A 16,907-nucleotide genomic window follows, 5' to 3' on the forward strand; every position below is an offset into this window, starting at 1 on the left:
CGCTCTTCCCAGCAGGACCCTCACTCACAGTTTGATGTCTTCTTCTGATTACAGGCTCAGTGTTGGGATTTCATAGATTTCATAATTTCATACACATTAGGGCTAGAAGGGCCCTTGGAAGATCATCGAGTTCAGCCCCCTGCCCCAGGGGCAGGAAGTCAGCTGGGGTCATAGGATCCCAGCACAATGAACATCCTAATTTCTCTTGAAGGCATTCAAAGTAGGTGCTTGAACCACATTCGATGGCAGGCTATTCCAGACCTTGGGGGCTTGGACAGTAAAGAAGTTCTTCCTTGCGTCCAGCCTGAAACTGTCTTGCAGGAGTTTATAACTGTTCAACCTTGTCATCCCTTGGGGTGCTCTAGTGAACAAACATTCCCCCAGATCCTGGTGAACACCCCTTATAAACTTTCAGATTGCCCCTGAGCCTGCGCTTTTCCAAGCTGAAGAGTCCTATGGCTCTCAGGCTCTCATCATAAGAACTGTTTTCCTGACCTCTGATCATGTGCATGGCTCTTCTCTGGATTCTCTCAAGCTTCTCCATATCCTTTTTAAATTGTGGAGTCCGAAACTGGATGAAGTACTCCAGCTGCAGCCTCGCCAAGGCCGAGTACAATGGGAGAATGACATCCTGGGATTTGCTCAAGAAGCATCTATGGATGCAAGCCAACATTCTGCTCGCTTTACTAGCTGCAGCATCGCATTGAAGGCTCATGTTCATCTTGTGGTCAATCATGACCCCCAAGTCCCTTTTCTTCTGTAGTGCTAGCCAGCGTAGCACTGCTGAGCCTGTAAGGGCCTGTGGTTTGCCAGATCCACTTTCCTCCCTTTCTTGAAGTTTGCCAGATCCACTTTCCTCCCTTGGGGATGATTAGCTGTTTTGCAGATCCCAGTGGTCATCTCAGCTTCTTTCTCTCAGGTAAATATGGAGACTCCTCTGAGTCTCAAAAGGGGAGAGCATCGTGCCCTCATCCCTTTATCCCTCCCAGGGTGTTGTTACACACTCCTCTTCAGTTTAAAGGATTTTCTTGCGGAGTTCCCTCCGCATCCATTCATTTCCTCATCTCTCGCTCTCGCTCTCTCTTGCTGTGGGGCACAGTTCTTGAGTATTCCCCATCCCGCACCCAACCAACCAGAACCAGCAGGAACTAATATATCGGGGCATTCCATTCTTCCACATGCCCAGTTCTCCTGTGTCCATTAGGTTTTCTGGCACCCACCCCAGCACTTATTGTTCTCCTCGGGGTTTCTTCTTATTCTCTCCCCTGAGCTGGCAGTGCGATCTTTGCTGCAACAGCCTCCTATAAACCTGATCAAAAAGTTCAACAAAAATTATTCTGTAGAACTTGCAACTCTGTGGGCTATATCCTTACCCATCTTGCCATCAGGTAGTGAGAAAGGAACTTAATGGAGGAGAATTACTCGGGCTTGGACTAGTCTTGTGCACTCATCCCACAGAGAGAGTCTAATGAAGGATCTCCATGCCTAAACCCCTATTCCTAGGGAAGGGAAAAGAGTGGGAGAAATGACAGTTTCCAATCCACAAGAAGGGCTGCAGGGAGGACCCGGGTAACTATAGGTGAATTAGTCTAACTTCCATCCTAGGGAGAATCCTGGAAAAAATCATCAAGAAGTCTATCTGCGATAAGCTTGCAGAAGGTAGGATCCTGAATGACAGCCAGCATGAATTAATTGCGGGTAGGTCTTGCCTTACCAACCTCATCTCCTTTTATAACCAGGTAACTCACCACCTGGACAAGAGAGAGAGGAGATGGACATTGTATACCTTGACTTCCAAAAAGCCTTTGATCTGGTATCCCATGATGTCCCCGCGATAAAATTGGAGGATTGTGGGCTTGACTCTGAGACAGCCAGGTGGGTAGGAAACTGGCTGCAGGATATGACCCAGAGAGTCCTAATGAACAGATCTATGTCATCCTGGCAAGAAGTGGCCAGCGGTGTCTCTCAGGGGTCAGTGCTTGGCTCAGTACTTTTCAACATCTTTGTCAATGATTTGGATGTGGGGGTGAAGAGCTCACTGGCCAAGTTTGTGGATGACACCAAGTTATGGAGGAGCGTGGTTACGCTTGAAGATAGGCTACAGATACAGGCAGACTTAGACAGACTAGCAAATTGGGCAGATTGGAACCAGATGAATTTCAACATTGAGAAATGTAAAGTGCTCCACCTTGGGATGAACAACCCCCTGCACACCTACAGGCTTGGTGGTGCCACACTAATGAGCACCACGAATGAAAGGGACCTGGGGGTTATAATAGACCACAGTATGAATATGAGCCGGCAGTGCAACGCTGTAAGCAGGGCAAATAATACACTGCCATACGTCAATTGATGCATCTCCAGCAAAACCAAGGAAGTGATTCTTCCGCTCTACTTGGCATTGGTGAGACCACAGCTGGAGTACAGCATCCAGTTCTGGGCACTGCACTTTAACAAGGTAATGGACAAGCTTGAGAGAGTACAGCAAACAGTGTATGATCAGAGACTTGCACGGCAAGCCATACGAGGAAAGGTCTTGGGACCTGGGACTCTTCATCCTGAAAAAGAGAAGGCTGAGAGGTGACTTGGTAGCAGCTTACCACTACATTAGGGGAGTATATCAAGGGCTCGGTGAACAGCTGTTCACCAGGGCACCCTTGGAGAAAACCAGGAATAATGGCCATAAACTCCTGGAAGACCATTTCAGACTCAACATTAGGAAAAACGTATTTACAGTCAGGGTGTCCAGACTGTGGAATAAACTCCCTCCAGAGGTGGTGCAATCACCTACAATGGCAATCTTCAAAAGGAGACTGGATGGTCACCTTGCTGGGGTCGCTTGACCCCAGTTGTCTCTCCTGCTTGGTGCAGGGGGCTGGACCCAATGATCTTCTGAGGTCCCTTCCAGCCTTACAATCTATGAATCCATGAAGCTGAGCCCTCCACATATCTTTGGATAAATATACCCATCTTATGCTTCATAATTTGTCTTCAGTAGACTCAGCAAACAAGGTGAATAGTCTCTGCCTGATAAAACGGCAAGCCAGACCAATACTGGGAGACCTCACTATTCCCCTTTTCCCTTTTGTAGTGTTTTCTGGTCTTTTGCTCAACTGATTTGAAGCACAGGCAGGATTTTGCATCCTGTTGTACATAGTGCCCAAACTGTCATTCCCCCTCCCCGTTTCCCGTCGCTTGGAATAGGGGTCTAGACCTGGAGATCCTTCATAATGCTTTCTCTGTTGGATGAGCTCATAAGACTGGTGGTCTGAGTACTACTTCTCCCCATGCCAGTCTGAGTACATCTCCTCCCCATTATAACCTCATCCAAAATGAAATATCAGCCAAACATCAAAATACATAAATGAAATGTCGTTGTCATGGCATACTATATAGTTATTCTTATAATATTGAGAACACTGGGTCAAAGTCATCCCTAGCATAAGTCCATTAATACTTAAAGATTCATTTGGCTTTACCCTGCAAGAAATATTTTCATCTAGCTTCTGGATGAAAAAATGTGATAACAGATTTTTGTAAATGCTCTCAATTTACATTTTCAAAGTTTATTTTAGCACAACCCAGTTTACATTCACTTTCCAATGTCTCCTCCAGAACTAGTGGAAGCACCTTCCAGATGTGGTTGATATACTGATTGTATCTCTGCATTGAAAAAAATTATGGCAGGATATCTTAGTTACAGAGTCCAGTTTCTCTATATGTTAAGATTTGCCTCCCAGTAAATTCAGTATTTTGTTATCACAAAAGCCAGCCTTATCAGATTCAGATTTGCATATCTTCTCCAAATCCTTGGGGTTTAACATCTTCTCACTGTATGAGAATTTATCCACTTAGTGTCCAGTAAGGATCCTGTGTCAAGACAACAGCAAACCCTAACTAAATAAAAGGGATGACAGGAAACAGAAGATTGAAAAATTTAGATTTTTTTCAAAGATAATACTTCCATTGCATTCCATTTTTATTATTTGTACCTTTGTGATTATGAATGGACAAGGGAATCTCCATTTTGAGTAATGTATAGTATCAGAACTTTAGTAATTCACAGCAAAGGAGTTGAGTATTGGTAAAACAACATAGGTTTTGAACAATTTATCTAGACTGAGTAAATAAGGACTGTTTTTAAAATGTATCAGATAAAGCATGTAACAAGATTTTTAAATAGGATTTAGAACCTCATGTAGTCAGGGCCTGCTTATTTTTTCCTATGGACAGCTAACACTTTTTAAATCTTGGGGCATATTTATATTTTTAAACTTCAGTATCATTATCTATGCTAAATGCTATGTAAATATTTTTAAATGTTTTAGTTAATAAAGTATGTTTGCTAATATGTCTTAACACATAATCTGTTTTCCTGTAATCACAGTCTTCATATGTAACTACTGGATTTTAAACAGCATTTTATTTTCCTGGAAAGGTTCTATTTGGTTCACTTCTTTGGAAAAATTTTCTACTGAGTGAGAAGTTCAGAAAAAAGCTGGACTCATCAACTTTTGGAGCCAGCACATTGCTTTTCAGCTTATAGGTTCCAAGAACTTCAGGCCAGTAGGAACACATGTGTTTGCATGCATTCAGTTTGCTCACATGTGCACACTGTGAATTAAGTGTTCCTTTAGACTAGACTACAATGCAACAGCTGTTTTGCAAAGCATCAGTAAAATGAGTCTTCAGAGAGAGAGGATCACACATGCATGTAGCCTGACTAACATGGACAGGTAAAGGCTCACCAGGCAAAATCCGTTGGGTATCTTCTGAAGGCAAGAAGATTCTAAAGAACATCTCCCAAAAAGTAAACTCTCCTTCTGAACAAATTAGATAGCAGTACAAGTTGTCTTATGAACTTCTCTTCATAACTTGCTATTTTCTCACTCAGTCTGGGGTGAGTCTACAAGTAGAGTAACAACACACCTTGTTCTTGTACTAATAATTGGGAACTCAAACTATGCCAGTTCTGTATGTCCACAACCAGAGGCATTATTTTTAAGTTAAATGTTGTTGTTTCTTTATTTATTTGTTCTTCCTTCCTGGTGACAAAGTATTTAGCAGCATTTGCAAATTAGTTAGACTCTGACAGGGATGTACCATGAGTGCTTCTGCTATGGCCTTGAACTTGCAAGCTTTGGGCTGTTAACCATGTGCCTTAGTGCCCATACCACCCCAACCTCCATTCACTTGCTCTGAAGTCTAGGTGGGTAGACTGTTGAAAGTCTCTTGATAAAGACAAGAAGTGAGAATAATGAGTGATGGGGTGATTAAGGACCAGGTTGTGAGCAGTCTAGCAGAATAGTTAGGCCACTAAGGCATGGCAAATCACAGGCTTCATGAGGGGGTCAGGAATTAGAGACCAGGATACCAAAGGGAAAGGGAAATCCAGGGGCAGAGTCCAAACTGCAAGCCAAGTTAAGGTTCAGAAGTCAGAGGATAATGCCAAAGTCAGAATGAGCTGGGAGACAGAGGTAAAGTCAGGGTATAATAGGAACCAGAATCACAAGCCAAGTCATAGTATGCCAAGACTCAGAGCTGGAACCAGAGTATACCAGGGATCAGAGCCAGAGTCACAGTGAACCCAGAGTCGGAGACTAAGCTACCACATCCAAGGGAAATAACCAACTCGCTAGAGCTCAGGAACAAGAGCTAAGCAGGGTCAAGAATCAGAGAACCAGGAGTGTAAGATTTGAGAGGCTTATTAGGGCCAACCAGAAGAGCTGTTGCCTGGCCTGCAGCCACAGGTGGAACTAAATGGGCAGGCTGCTCTTCCTAGAAGCCAATCAGGAGGGCCAGGCAGTGGCCACCTGCTTTATTACCTGGGGTAGGGCTACCAGTTAGATCCCTCAGATAGATATGACCAAATAGGTAATTTACCCAGGCTGGGCTGCCTGTTGGGGCCCCTGACTGAGAGTCTTTTCTTGAACAACTATCAAATTCATCCATGTTGGTTGTAATGAGGGACTCCAACTACCTAGACACACTTTAACATCAGGTTGTCCAACAAGATCTTGGAAAATGTGTTTGAAATAAGTTTTTTTTTGTTTGTTTGTTTGTTTGTTTGTTTTGTTTTTTTATAACGAAAGTGAAGAAAAGAACTAGAAAGATGGTTTTCCTAGATTTGGTTTTCACCAATAGAGAGGAACTAGCTGAGAACGTGAAGGGTGGAAGGTGACATTGGTGACAGCGAAGGAAGGAAGGAGAATAACAGAATAAAAACTTTGGGGAAACATCATAAAAGTGGACTTAAATGTAGAAAATTGGTGACAAGCATTTCATGGGAGGAGAAGTCTAAGGGGAAAAAAGTCCAGAACATATCTGTTTGCTCCTTTAAAAAGACAATGGCCGCAAACAGGCATTCATTTCTAGTGGGAGAAATTTTCCACTGCTAGAAATATTTCTGGGAGAGGGAGCAGTACAGGTATTTGTCCAACACCTGGCCCCTCCCCATGCTTCTTATGGCTTCCTAAGACTGGGTGATCCTGGTCTGTGAAATGTGTGGGGAGCAGCAGCTGTTCCCAGTCGTCCCATTTGGGGGCTGGGGGGAATGGAGCTGCAGAGCAAATTCCACTGCCCACTACTCAGACCAAGTACTCTGGTCTGAGGAGTGAGTAGGGAGCAAGGAGCAAGTGCTCCACCACTCAGCTCCCAGTGCCTGGGAGCCAAGTGGAGGAACAGTCTGGCAAGCCCCATCACCGCCCCTCAGACTGGGGACTCCAGTCTGGGCAATGGGTTGGGAACAGTGAGAGGATGCTCCTTCCCTCTCCTCCCAATCTATGAGAGGGGCAGGAGCAGCTGTTCTCTATGCCCTCCCCAGACCAAAGTGGCCCTGGTTTTGGGAAGGTGCAGGGAGCATTTCCCTTCAACTTAACTCCTGCTCCCCAGGAAGAGAAAAGCAGTGGGCAAGTCTACAGGGAAAAAATCTCCTGGGAGCAATTTCTATTGGGTTAAATGTGGGTTATTTTTCTCTTGGAACTGCCATTTTTGTTTGAGAAGAAACTGTGTGAACACATATGGCTGTGATTTCTATCTGGAGAGTTGTGATTTTCCCACCCCCCCTAGTAATGCCTATGCATGAACAATGTTAAGGGTATGATGGATGTTACCCCAATGAAAAGGAAGTAGGAAGAACAGAAAGAGAAATCCTTGGCTAAACCAAAAGTTCTTCAGTTACTTGAAAATTTAAAGGGAATATTACAAAAAGTCAAACTTTAAACCTATTACTAAGGATACCAATATAGTACAAGCACGTAGGGGCAAAATATGAAAGACTAGATCACAATTTGAGATTTAGCTTTTAAGGTACATAAAAATAATTCTATAAATAAGTTAGAAATAAGAGGCCGCCGAAGAAAAATGTAGGAGCCTTCCTGAATGGGGAGGGGAAGCTAATAATGTAAGGCTGAAGTGTATAATGCCTGTCTTGCTCCAGTTTTCACAAAATAATTCAATTAGTATAAAGGATGGGGACACACATTTTGCTGACAGTAGAGATAGAAAAAGATTAGAGTTTGCTTAGATAAGACAGAGGTTTTTAAATCATCAGGTCCTGATTAAAATACTACAGGGACTGGCTGAAGTAACTGCAGAGCCATTGGCTACTGTTTAAGGATAGTGCCCATCTTTAAAAAATGGGAAAAAGAGGACACAAAGAATTATAGATCAGTCAGGCTAACACTAGAATATGGAAATATGGGGGCATATTTTTAATCAATCAATTTATAAACACCTAAAGGCTGACAAGGTGACATGTAAAAGCCAGCATGTATTTGTCAGGAGAAAATCATACCTAACCAACCTTATTTCATTTATGTGAAGCCAGCAGGCCTTGTGCCTAGAGGGGGCATTAATAGATGTTATGTGTCTTAACATTTGCAAGTCTTTGACATTTTTATAAGGAAGGCAAAGAAATATGGTCTAGATGAAGCTAATCTAAGGTGGCTGGACCATCATACTTGAAGAACACTCATCAACAGCCCTATGTCAAACTGAGACGGTATCAAGTACAGTTCCCCAGGAGTCTGTTCTGGGCCCTGTACTGTTCGATATCTTTATTAATGACTTAACTGAGTGCACACTTAATACATTTCCAAGTGGCACAAGCTGGGTGGGATAGCTGATACTTTATGAGGACATGGTTGTACTCGAAATGACCTTGACAAATTAGGGAAAATAACTGAATGAAAGGACAAGTTCAAAGCACCGCAATTGGGAAGGAAAATCAGATGTACAAATACAAAATGAGAAATGACTGGCAATGCTACAGTTCTGTGGAAAAGGATCTCTGAGTTATAGAAGATTAATAAAAGCTAATAGCATAGCAGGATGTATTAATAAGGGTGCTGCACGCGAGTCACTGCAAGTGATTTTTTCCACTCCATCATTGGTGAGGATTTGCCTGGAGTACTGTGGCTAGTTTTGGGAAAGAATTTGTAGGAAAGCAACAAAAATTATTAGAGGTCTAGAAAGCATGACTTATGAGGAAAGGCTGGAATGGGGATTACTTTGTCTAGGAAACGGAAGACTGCAGGATGATTTGATAAAAGCCTTCAAATACACAAAGGATTGTTAATAAAGAGGATCATGAAAAAAATGTTCTCTGTGCCCACAAGGGATAGGACAAGAAGCTTAAGCTGCAACGAAGGAGATTTTATGTTAAGTATTCAGAAGAGCTTTCTAAGTGGGTGGTTAAGCACTGGAACAGATTACCTCAGGAGATTGTAGAAACCTGTCACTGGAAGTTTTTTAAGTACAGGTTAGATCAGGGGTGGGCAATGATTTCGGCCGGAGGGCCACTTAACGAGTTTCGGTGAGCTGCCGAGCGCTGTGCATACAACATCTTTTAGAAGATATCATTTTAACAAATTATAGATAAAAACAAATCATGTACTAAAAATCAAACATCTACTATAACAACATTTAATTTTATTTCAAAAAATCATTTTTGTCCTGATTTATGTTTTTTTTTTTTTTTGAGTAGCATGTATAGAGGCAATTGCATAATAGCTCAAAATAAAGTCTTACTTTTGTATATTGTGGGTGGGGAGCAGTGTGGGGATGGTGTGTGGGGTTTGTGCGGGAGGATTGGGGGGGGCGGTGTATGCGGGGGGCCTGCTTGCATGCTAGGTCCAGGGAGCTGGCCAGGAGTAAGGGGAGGGACTGAGGGGTGTGTGCAGCAGAGCTCTGCAGTGCAGGTGTGGTTCACCCCCCGCCACCTGCTGCAGCTGACCTTACGCCATTCTGCATGGGGCCACTCCCACCCTGGGTAGCCCCTGCCATACTCCTGCTTGCCCCAGCCAGTGCGCACACTTTTCCGGTAGGGTTGCAGCCACCTGGGTACTGCTTGGCTCTCCTCACCTCCAGCAGCTCCTCCTCTTCCTCCTGCCCCAGCTATGCCACTCTAGGTGTGGGGAAAGCTGCAGCTGGGTAGGGGGTGGTTCCTGCCCCAGCATGTGGGGTTACAGCTCCTAGCTGCCTTCTAGCACTCAGCTGCCCACAGGCGGTTGCTCGTTGTACAGACGGGCAGAGTGCGCAGAAGGCAGCTGGAAGCTGGAGCGCGCTGGGGCAGGAGCCACCCAGTGGAAGCTTCCCTCCCACCTGGAGCAGCACAGCAGAGGCAGAAGGAGAAGGAGGATCTCTTGGAGTGGAGAACTAAGCAGTTGCAGCTCTACCAGGCAACTGTGCGCTGGCTGGGGCCGTGGCCATGGGTGGGTGCAGGTGGGAGTGTGGCATAGGCTGCCCCAGGCCAGAGGGGGTGGGTCTTGGCCCTATGCAGAACACCGTGGGGTAAGCCACAGGCCAGATCCAATCAATTGGTGGGTCATATCTGGCCCGCAGGCCGTATTTTGCACACACCTGCTTGTCCATTAGACAAGCATTTGTCTGGATTGGTTTAGTAAAAGATAATCTATCTTAGATTATCTTTAAGAAATGGAAGACTTAAGGTCCCTTCTCTATTTTGTATGTTGTTTGAAAGGGGTTAACTGTGATCAGATGACTACCATAATTAGCATCAATGGCAAGATGGTAAGGACTCAGGATAGAATAAGGGAGGAACATGTTAGAGACTACATACATATGCTAGGTGTTTTCAAATCAGTTTGGCTTGATGATATTCACCCTGAGGCAGGGATGAACACCCTATGGATAGATCTAATTCATGAAGAGGCTTGATCTCACCTGCAAAGATTTGATCCAGCCCATGACAGCGATTGGTGGCAGAGAGAATCAGTAAGGTGTGGCCATGATCAGTGACTGGGGGGGAAATTGGTGGGCCAGGGGCAGCAGGGAGGGGGTGCTGGAGGCATGTGGCAAGAGCTGACAACATTTGGTGGAAGGCACTGGAAGGACAAGGGATGTAGCCAAGTTGCAAGCAGCAGCCTGCCTTAGGGCTGAACCATGTTATTTTGGCCACTAGTATGAAAAAGTTGCTGACCTTGCCCTAAATTGCTGATATACATCTGTGTCTTGCTCTTCTCTTATCATGTAGGCTCTGCTAGCATCTGTCTGAAGCATTTTTTTTCATCTGTGTTCACTGTGTTGTAAGTAATTGTCTTTCTCTTCGTCTTATGACATGGCCAGTTTCCTAAATTAGGTTTTGAGCACAAACAAAGCAAGTGGACACTTAGGTTGAAACCCTGGCAGAGCCTCTATCAAATGAAAGAAATAGAATAGAGTGCTTAGTCATTTTGTGTCCAAAGTGTTATTGCAACTCAAAACATCAGTGCTTATAGATAATATCGTAGCATGCTTGTTTACTTGACTAATTTAGAAAAATTGCTTCCTCAGTTTTTGGGCAGTGAAATCATGAATCATAACTAAAAACTCTTATTTCTTGAAGAACATCAGATTCCAGACTCACCAGGAACAAATAATTCAGCCTTGTTTGTAGTATACAGCTGCAAAGCTCATTTTAAATCAGTTTGACATTCAAAAAGTGACGTTCACTACTGTTATGTTATGTTATGTTACTAACGTTGTTACCATCATAAACAAGAAAAATCTATAAAAAAAAAACAGCGGCAGGGGATGTGGAATTCAGCTTGTCAGTCTTTATCTTTGAATAAAGGCTTTCCATGATCAATGATTCTTCTGATTTGGAGATGTACTACTTATTAAGCATAGGGTGTCGGTGTGATCTGATTCCACCCTGCTCAAGTCACTGTAAAACAGTTAATGCAAAGAGTGGATGGGCCCTCCTGCTTGCTGCTTTTTGTGATTTAGTCTTAAGGGTAAGGTGCTGGTTGGTTGCAAAAGTAGGCACATTAATTTGAATAGGGTGGAATAGGCATCTATATCTACTTTGATATTTAGTATCTGAAATGGCATCTGGCCCATAATGTTTAAAAAAATGAAATTCAGAAGATCTGCTTTTTCCAGGTTTTTTTATAGTAAAAAAAGGCAAGTTTCCCATATTTGTCTGTTATTTCCTAGCATTCTTAATTTATGGTAGTGAAATGGTAGGAGTTGGTGGCAGGGGGCTACCCCCAAGTTTTGTAAAGAAACTGAATTCATTGTTGTTATTTTTGAATTCTTCATTTCTTGCAAAACCATCAGAAAACAGAACAAAGTAAAAATCCTCTGTCCTTTCCAGATATTAAGAGAATAGCCACTTTCACCATTGGCTATCCCCCAATAAAGCCGCCTGGCTGCTTCTCCTTGCAGGTTGTTCCCGCACAGGTTTTCCTTTCTGTTCTTCTCTCTGGGTTTTAAGCTCCCTGTGGGGGACTCCTTCATTTGCAGAAGGCCCCACAGCTGCACATCCTTAACAGGGCTGACTGGCAATTTTTAAGGGGATAGACCACACTGTTACATACCTTTCCCTTTCCCCCCACCCAAAGTGGAATCTGGGATTCACTGTTCCAAATTTAGGTCCCATTCTTCTTGTGAAAAGAAATCTTCATTGGTGTATGCAGATCTTGATTAATGGCAAACCTCAAAGAAATAAGGTTACAGTACCAGGTACCAATATGTCAATCTGGTTGGCTTCTTCAATTGCTTTCAACCATGTTAAAGGGGCATGACTAGTAATGAGGAGCTAGTACCAGAGGTCCTCAATTGCTCACTTCATGGCACAGCACTCCCTAGTCCCAGAGTAGTTTTACTCACTGGGAAAAAGTTTCCTTTTAGTTTGGAATCGGGGGTTCTCCATCTTCAAAGTCCTAAGCAAGAATGACTTCAAGGCCTCACTCTAAAACATCCATTTGTAAAATAAACCTGTGGTCGAAGTCCAGACTGTGCAACACTGGAGCAATATAGAGTATCTGTTTTATTTCTCCAACTGTCCCCACACATGCTGGAGACCACTGCACAAATTGGGAGGCTATATTGCTTGATTTGTGTGTTAGTGGAGTGGTTACTGATGAGACATGCAGGATAAAGCCAATCCAAGGAAGGACTTCAATTACCTTTTGGGTATTTGGAAGTTCATTAAGACCTCTGCCTTATCAGTGAGGTGTTTAATCTCCCCATTGTCTAAAGTGTATCCCAAATACTTGGTTTCTGTACAGCTGAGTCCTTTTTTTGCCGGATTTGTGATAAGGCCCATGGCCCAAATTGGCATGAGTGGTTGGACTGGCTGCATGTGTTGCACACAGCACATGGTGCCAGCATGGGGTATCTGCTGCATGAGGCACCCTGCTGGCCTGTCTCTGCATGCTGGCTCTGACACGTCCTGCTCTGAACCAGACCTAAAACGTGCAGCACACAGGGCTGGGGCCAGCATGTGGGGTTGGTCCAGAGACCCATAGGCTAGATCATACAACTCTACAGACTGGATCTGGCCCACGGGTCATATATTAGATAACCGTGGCCTATAGGAAATGCTCTGAAGCACAACATAATAAACCACAATAAGTAATGAAGCTGATGTAATTTGGGATGCTTTAGTTCATTAACTTTTATATTTGGTCATCCTTTTTGAGGAAAAAAAAATAAAACAGGTTCCAGGCAATATCTACTTGGAGAATCAGTAAAAGAGATAAGGGGCATAGTGGCAGAGGTATAAGACTAAGCCCTACTCAGGACTCATCTCAAAGGCTGCCCCTAGTCCACTAAGCAGAGAATGGGTACCTGGTCACTCAGGCTAGCTCATGAAAAATAACTGTACTTAACACTAGCCTTGCCTCTCCCTTGTGTGCTGTTAACTGTAGAAACTGGCCTGTCTTAATCATGCTAGTCTAGTGGGCCTTAAGAGAATATTTTACTCTGACCTTTTACTCTGACTAGCCAGTTATCCAAGGAATAAACTACCTAGATCCTGTCGTCTTCTGGATATTCTAGCATGTAACTAGTTCTTCTGAGCAAGTTACTGAAAATAGGGAAAAATGAAGCTAACATCCAGGGTTATTTTCATTGCACCCATACTTTCAGGTGCACACCACTAAGAGCCATTCCACCCTGGAACAGTGTACTTTCATTTCCTACAGTGTTAGATAATGTGCTTCTGAAATGTTTGTTCTAATCTCTGTCCAGGCCATGGTTGGAATGAGGTCATTGTGTCTATACCAGCTGCTACTGGATTTGCAGCAGGGCTCTGGATCCCTGCAAAGGCAGAGCAGGAAAGTTTGCAGAAAGTTGTTGCTTGCAAGAGCACGTGCATATTTTTGACTGGCTCCTGAGGCAGAAGAGAGGAGGGAACTCAGCCCTGGAGACTCAGCCAGGCTCAGAGAAGGGAAGGAGCCCTGGGACCACAGAGCTTGGGGAGGAACCACCCTGCAGCCTGCCTGTGAAGTGAACCTGCCCTTAGTGATGGGGAGAAGACAACCTGATATCCTTTTTTTCCCTCCCTGAGGCAGAGGGACCCATGTGGAGGACAAAAGGGGTGGTAAGGCAGACTTACCTAGGAGGGCAGGGTTGATCTGAGAAAGCTCTGGAGAGAGTTAACTGAGAACCAGCCTGGGGCCGGGTGGGTGATAAACCCAGGGATGTTTTAGTTATCAGCAAAGGGGGCTGTGTCTGGGAATTGGAGAGAGGTGTTTTTGGGGAGGGTGGACAATGTGTGTTTCTTTGCAGATACCACAGCCAGCTGGAGCAGAGGAGAGCTGCTTTTCCCCATGAGGCTCTAGCAGAGAGCAGGGCTTTCTGAAGCAGCAGCACCAGCCATAGGTATTGTGCTGCCACTGTGAAGTAGAGCTGATGTCTTGTTAACCCCATGTGCTTCTGCTGAAATTCACTGCAGTCTCAAGGTTTAACCTGGGGAGTGGTACTGAGGGTGTCTTTGATTCAATTTGTACAGTGTTTTAGTTCATTGATACCTGCCCTCGACAATTAGATTAATGATATCCTGCTCTGCTGTTAGCCTCATTCATATGTTGACTGTATTGTAAATAATAAACTGCATAAATAGACTGTAGGTACTCCAGTGTGTGGGGAAAGCGCTCCACGGAGAGGTGGCCCCAGCCTTAAGGGCTGGGAGGTTGACCAAGGCTGTTTGACACCCCATGACCCTGAATCCGAATGTGGCCACAGGTAGCACCGTGGCTAGGGTTACATATCTCTTCCTAGGGTTAGAACAAATAGAAAAGCTCTCCAAATCTATATTCCTTTAATAATATAATTCCCTAAATTGTGATGAGAGGAAAGGCAGTAGGAGGAGAGACATGTTAAAATAACTCTCAGATGGAGATGACAAAAAAGTGAGGAGATATGAGCAAGATGAAATACTAAGAGGGTTAGGGGAAGTGAATGAAGGAGGGAGTAACTGGAGGAAGACAAAGAAGACAGAAAGAATGGGGAAGAAGGACTTCCCAAGAGGGAAAATCAGTGTACAAAGAGTCAGAATGAGAGCTGGATCCCCTGAGCTCAGTAAATCTCTTCACAGCTCTGCCTGGAAGAAAACTAGAAGGGCCGTGAGCTGAAACTGCTCAGCATAAGTAAAGATAATCGAGTAGGTATTTTAGGGGACCTTCTGCACTGCATGTACCCTTTGAAATGTAGATAATGCTGTGATGGCAAAGAGCAAGCAAAGTGAGAGCTGCTCCAAGCACATGGACAGGGTTTCTTTTTTCTTTCCTTACTTTTTTATTGAGAGAGAGAGAGTTGCTGTGCTTGAGGCAATACCACCCAGATTGCTGCTCATTCAATGGTAGGAAGGCTCTTGCGCATCTCAGGAACACATTTTGGAGTAAGAAGACTTTGCTTTTCATAGAAAAACCTTATTTTTATGTGCGTTTGGAAATATCTTATGTGTTTGGGCCTAGCTTAAAGTTGTCAGAGCTGAAGGTGCTCAAGAGTTGTGTGCTCTCTCTTCAGCTACAAAATGAAAGGAGGAAGGAGAAATGTATTTCCTTTTTTTGCCTTTCCTGTAAGGCGGAGAGTGAAGATCTACTCTTCAGTTTCCCTTGATTGAAATTCTGCTATTTTATCAAGGAGAGAGAATACATGGTTGACCTTTTCCCTCTAAGGAAGGGTTTTTTGCTGAGGCTGAGACGACATAACAATCAAAAAGAAAATCTTATTTAATAAAGAAATAAGCAATAGGCTTGGCATTCCAGAAAAGAAAAGGCCTGACACAGGAGTTATAATAGCGTTAACCTCCGACTTTGTGTGTGGTCCACAGTTGATGTGTTTTGAAAAGCAGGGTTTGCCTGCCCCATTTGACTGAGGAGAGAGAGCCAAGAGAGAGAGAGAAGAGAACCAATGCCACTGCTGACCATAAAATTGCAGTCTTTTCTTTCTGGTTACAGGAAGAGCCCAGGAAATCAGAAGATCAACTGCTACCATGTGAGACAGAGATCAACCTTGTTGTCATGGCATAATGTAGTTTTGATTTGAGCTTTAAAACACCACTCTAGCACCCAAAGTTTTAGGTTTCACACAACATGTATTGAGTTCAGCAAACCACTTTGTGCTTAAGCTATTGTTTTAAAATTAAAATTTGTATTTATAACTAAGTGGAAAACCTGTGCTGTGCAAACAAAAAAAGGTTATTGTTTAAACTAATTCTTGCCCAGTTGGGAACATGTTCAGAGCTCAGATTTTGCCAGAGCCAAATGGAAATTGAACTTCAAACATTTCCAGTTTGTTCTAAATCTACAATGTAGGATTATGCAGAGCACTCTAAGGGCCAAATCCTGCCCTCAGCTCTGCCAGTGTAAATCCAAAGCTGCTCCACTGACTTCACATCTGGCTCTCTATTCGGAAAACAAGATTTCATAACCCTTCTGTGGTTTGCTTTATCCAGTTTCTTTTGGGGTTTCTGTTTGTTCATTCCCCTTATATTTTTTAAAGATTCCAAACTAGCTATTAAATTTACTCACAGCAGTAGGGAGGTCATCAGAAATGTGCCAAGGGACAGCAGAACCATCAATGTCCTGGTGTCCAATAGCTGGTGCTGAGGTCACTCCACAGTGGCAAGTGGAGTCTTTCTTTCTATCTGCCTAGTGATTTCATGCTAATGGTGTGGTATTTCTGGAGAACAGAAAGCCTCTGAGTTAACATTGCTGGAGCTGCATGAATTAAAACATATTCTTTAATGAATTCTGGAACTCAGAAGCTGTCAGCTCTAAAGATTTTTATGTCAGAACCTGTCAATAACATATAAATTATAAGTGCTGTGGTGACTGCATTTGCTAGATTGTACCTGACCCAATTGTGAAAGAACACAGCGAGGAAAAAAGGAGGCAGAAGCAGCAATCCCTAACTATTACACAGGCCGTATATAGGCTATGTAGAAATGCAGTCTTTGTGCCTTGCTGTCTCCATATTGCCCTGGGGGGACACTGCAAGGATCAGAGGATGAAGTAAAGGCAAGCCCCTGGCTTTGCTAGGTATTGCTAACCATGAACAGTCAAAAATCACAAGATTAGTGTAAAAATCATGAGACTTAAATAATAATAAAGTATATGTCCTTCATGTTTGCTTTATGATTTTTTAACTTTTAAAGGTTATGTTTTCAAGTC

General features: G+C 43.6%; 1 long non-coding RNA gene across 1 annotated transcript in view; it reads left to right on the forward strand.

The window, feature by feature from the left end:
- LOC102379162 overlaps positions 1–14,075 on the forward strand; it is a 38,045-nt gene extending 23,970 nt beyond the window's left edge. The window contains exons 2-3 of the long non-coding RNA XR_325355.2: positions 13,480–13,831; positions 14,020–14,075. This is a non-coding gene — a long non-coding RNA (uncharacterized LOC102379162). The remainder of the gene's footprint in view (positions 1–13,479; positions 13,832–14,019) is intronic.
- The last annotated feature ends 2,832 nt before the right edge of the window (positions 14,076–16,907 follow it).

Source organism: Alligator sinensis, unplaced genomic scaffold (genome assembly GCF_000455745.1).
Source record: "Alligator sinensis unplaced genomic scaffold, ASM45574v1 scaffold1600_1, whole genome shotgun sequence".
NCBI lineage: Eukaryota > Metazoa > Chordata > Crocodylia > Alligatoridae > Alligator > Alligator sinensis.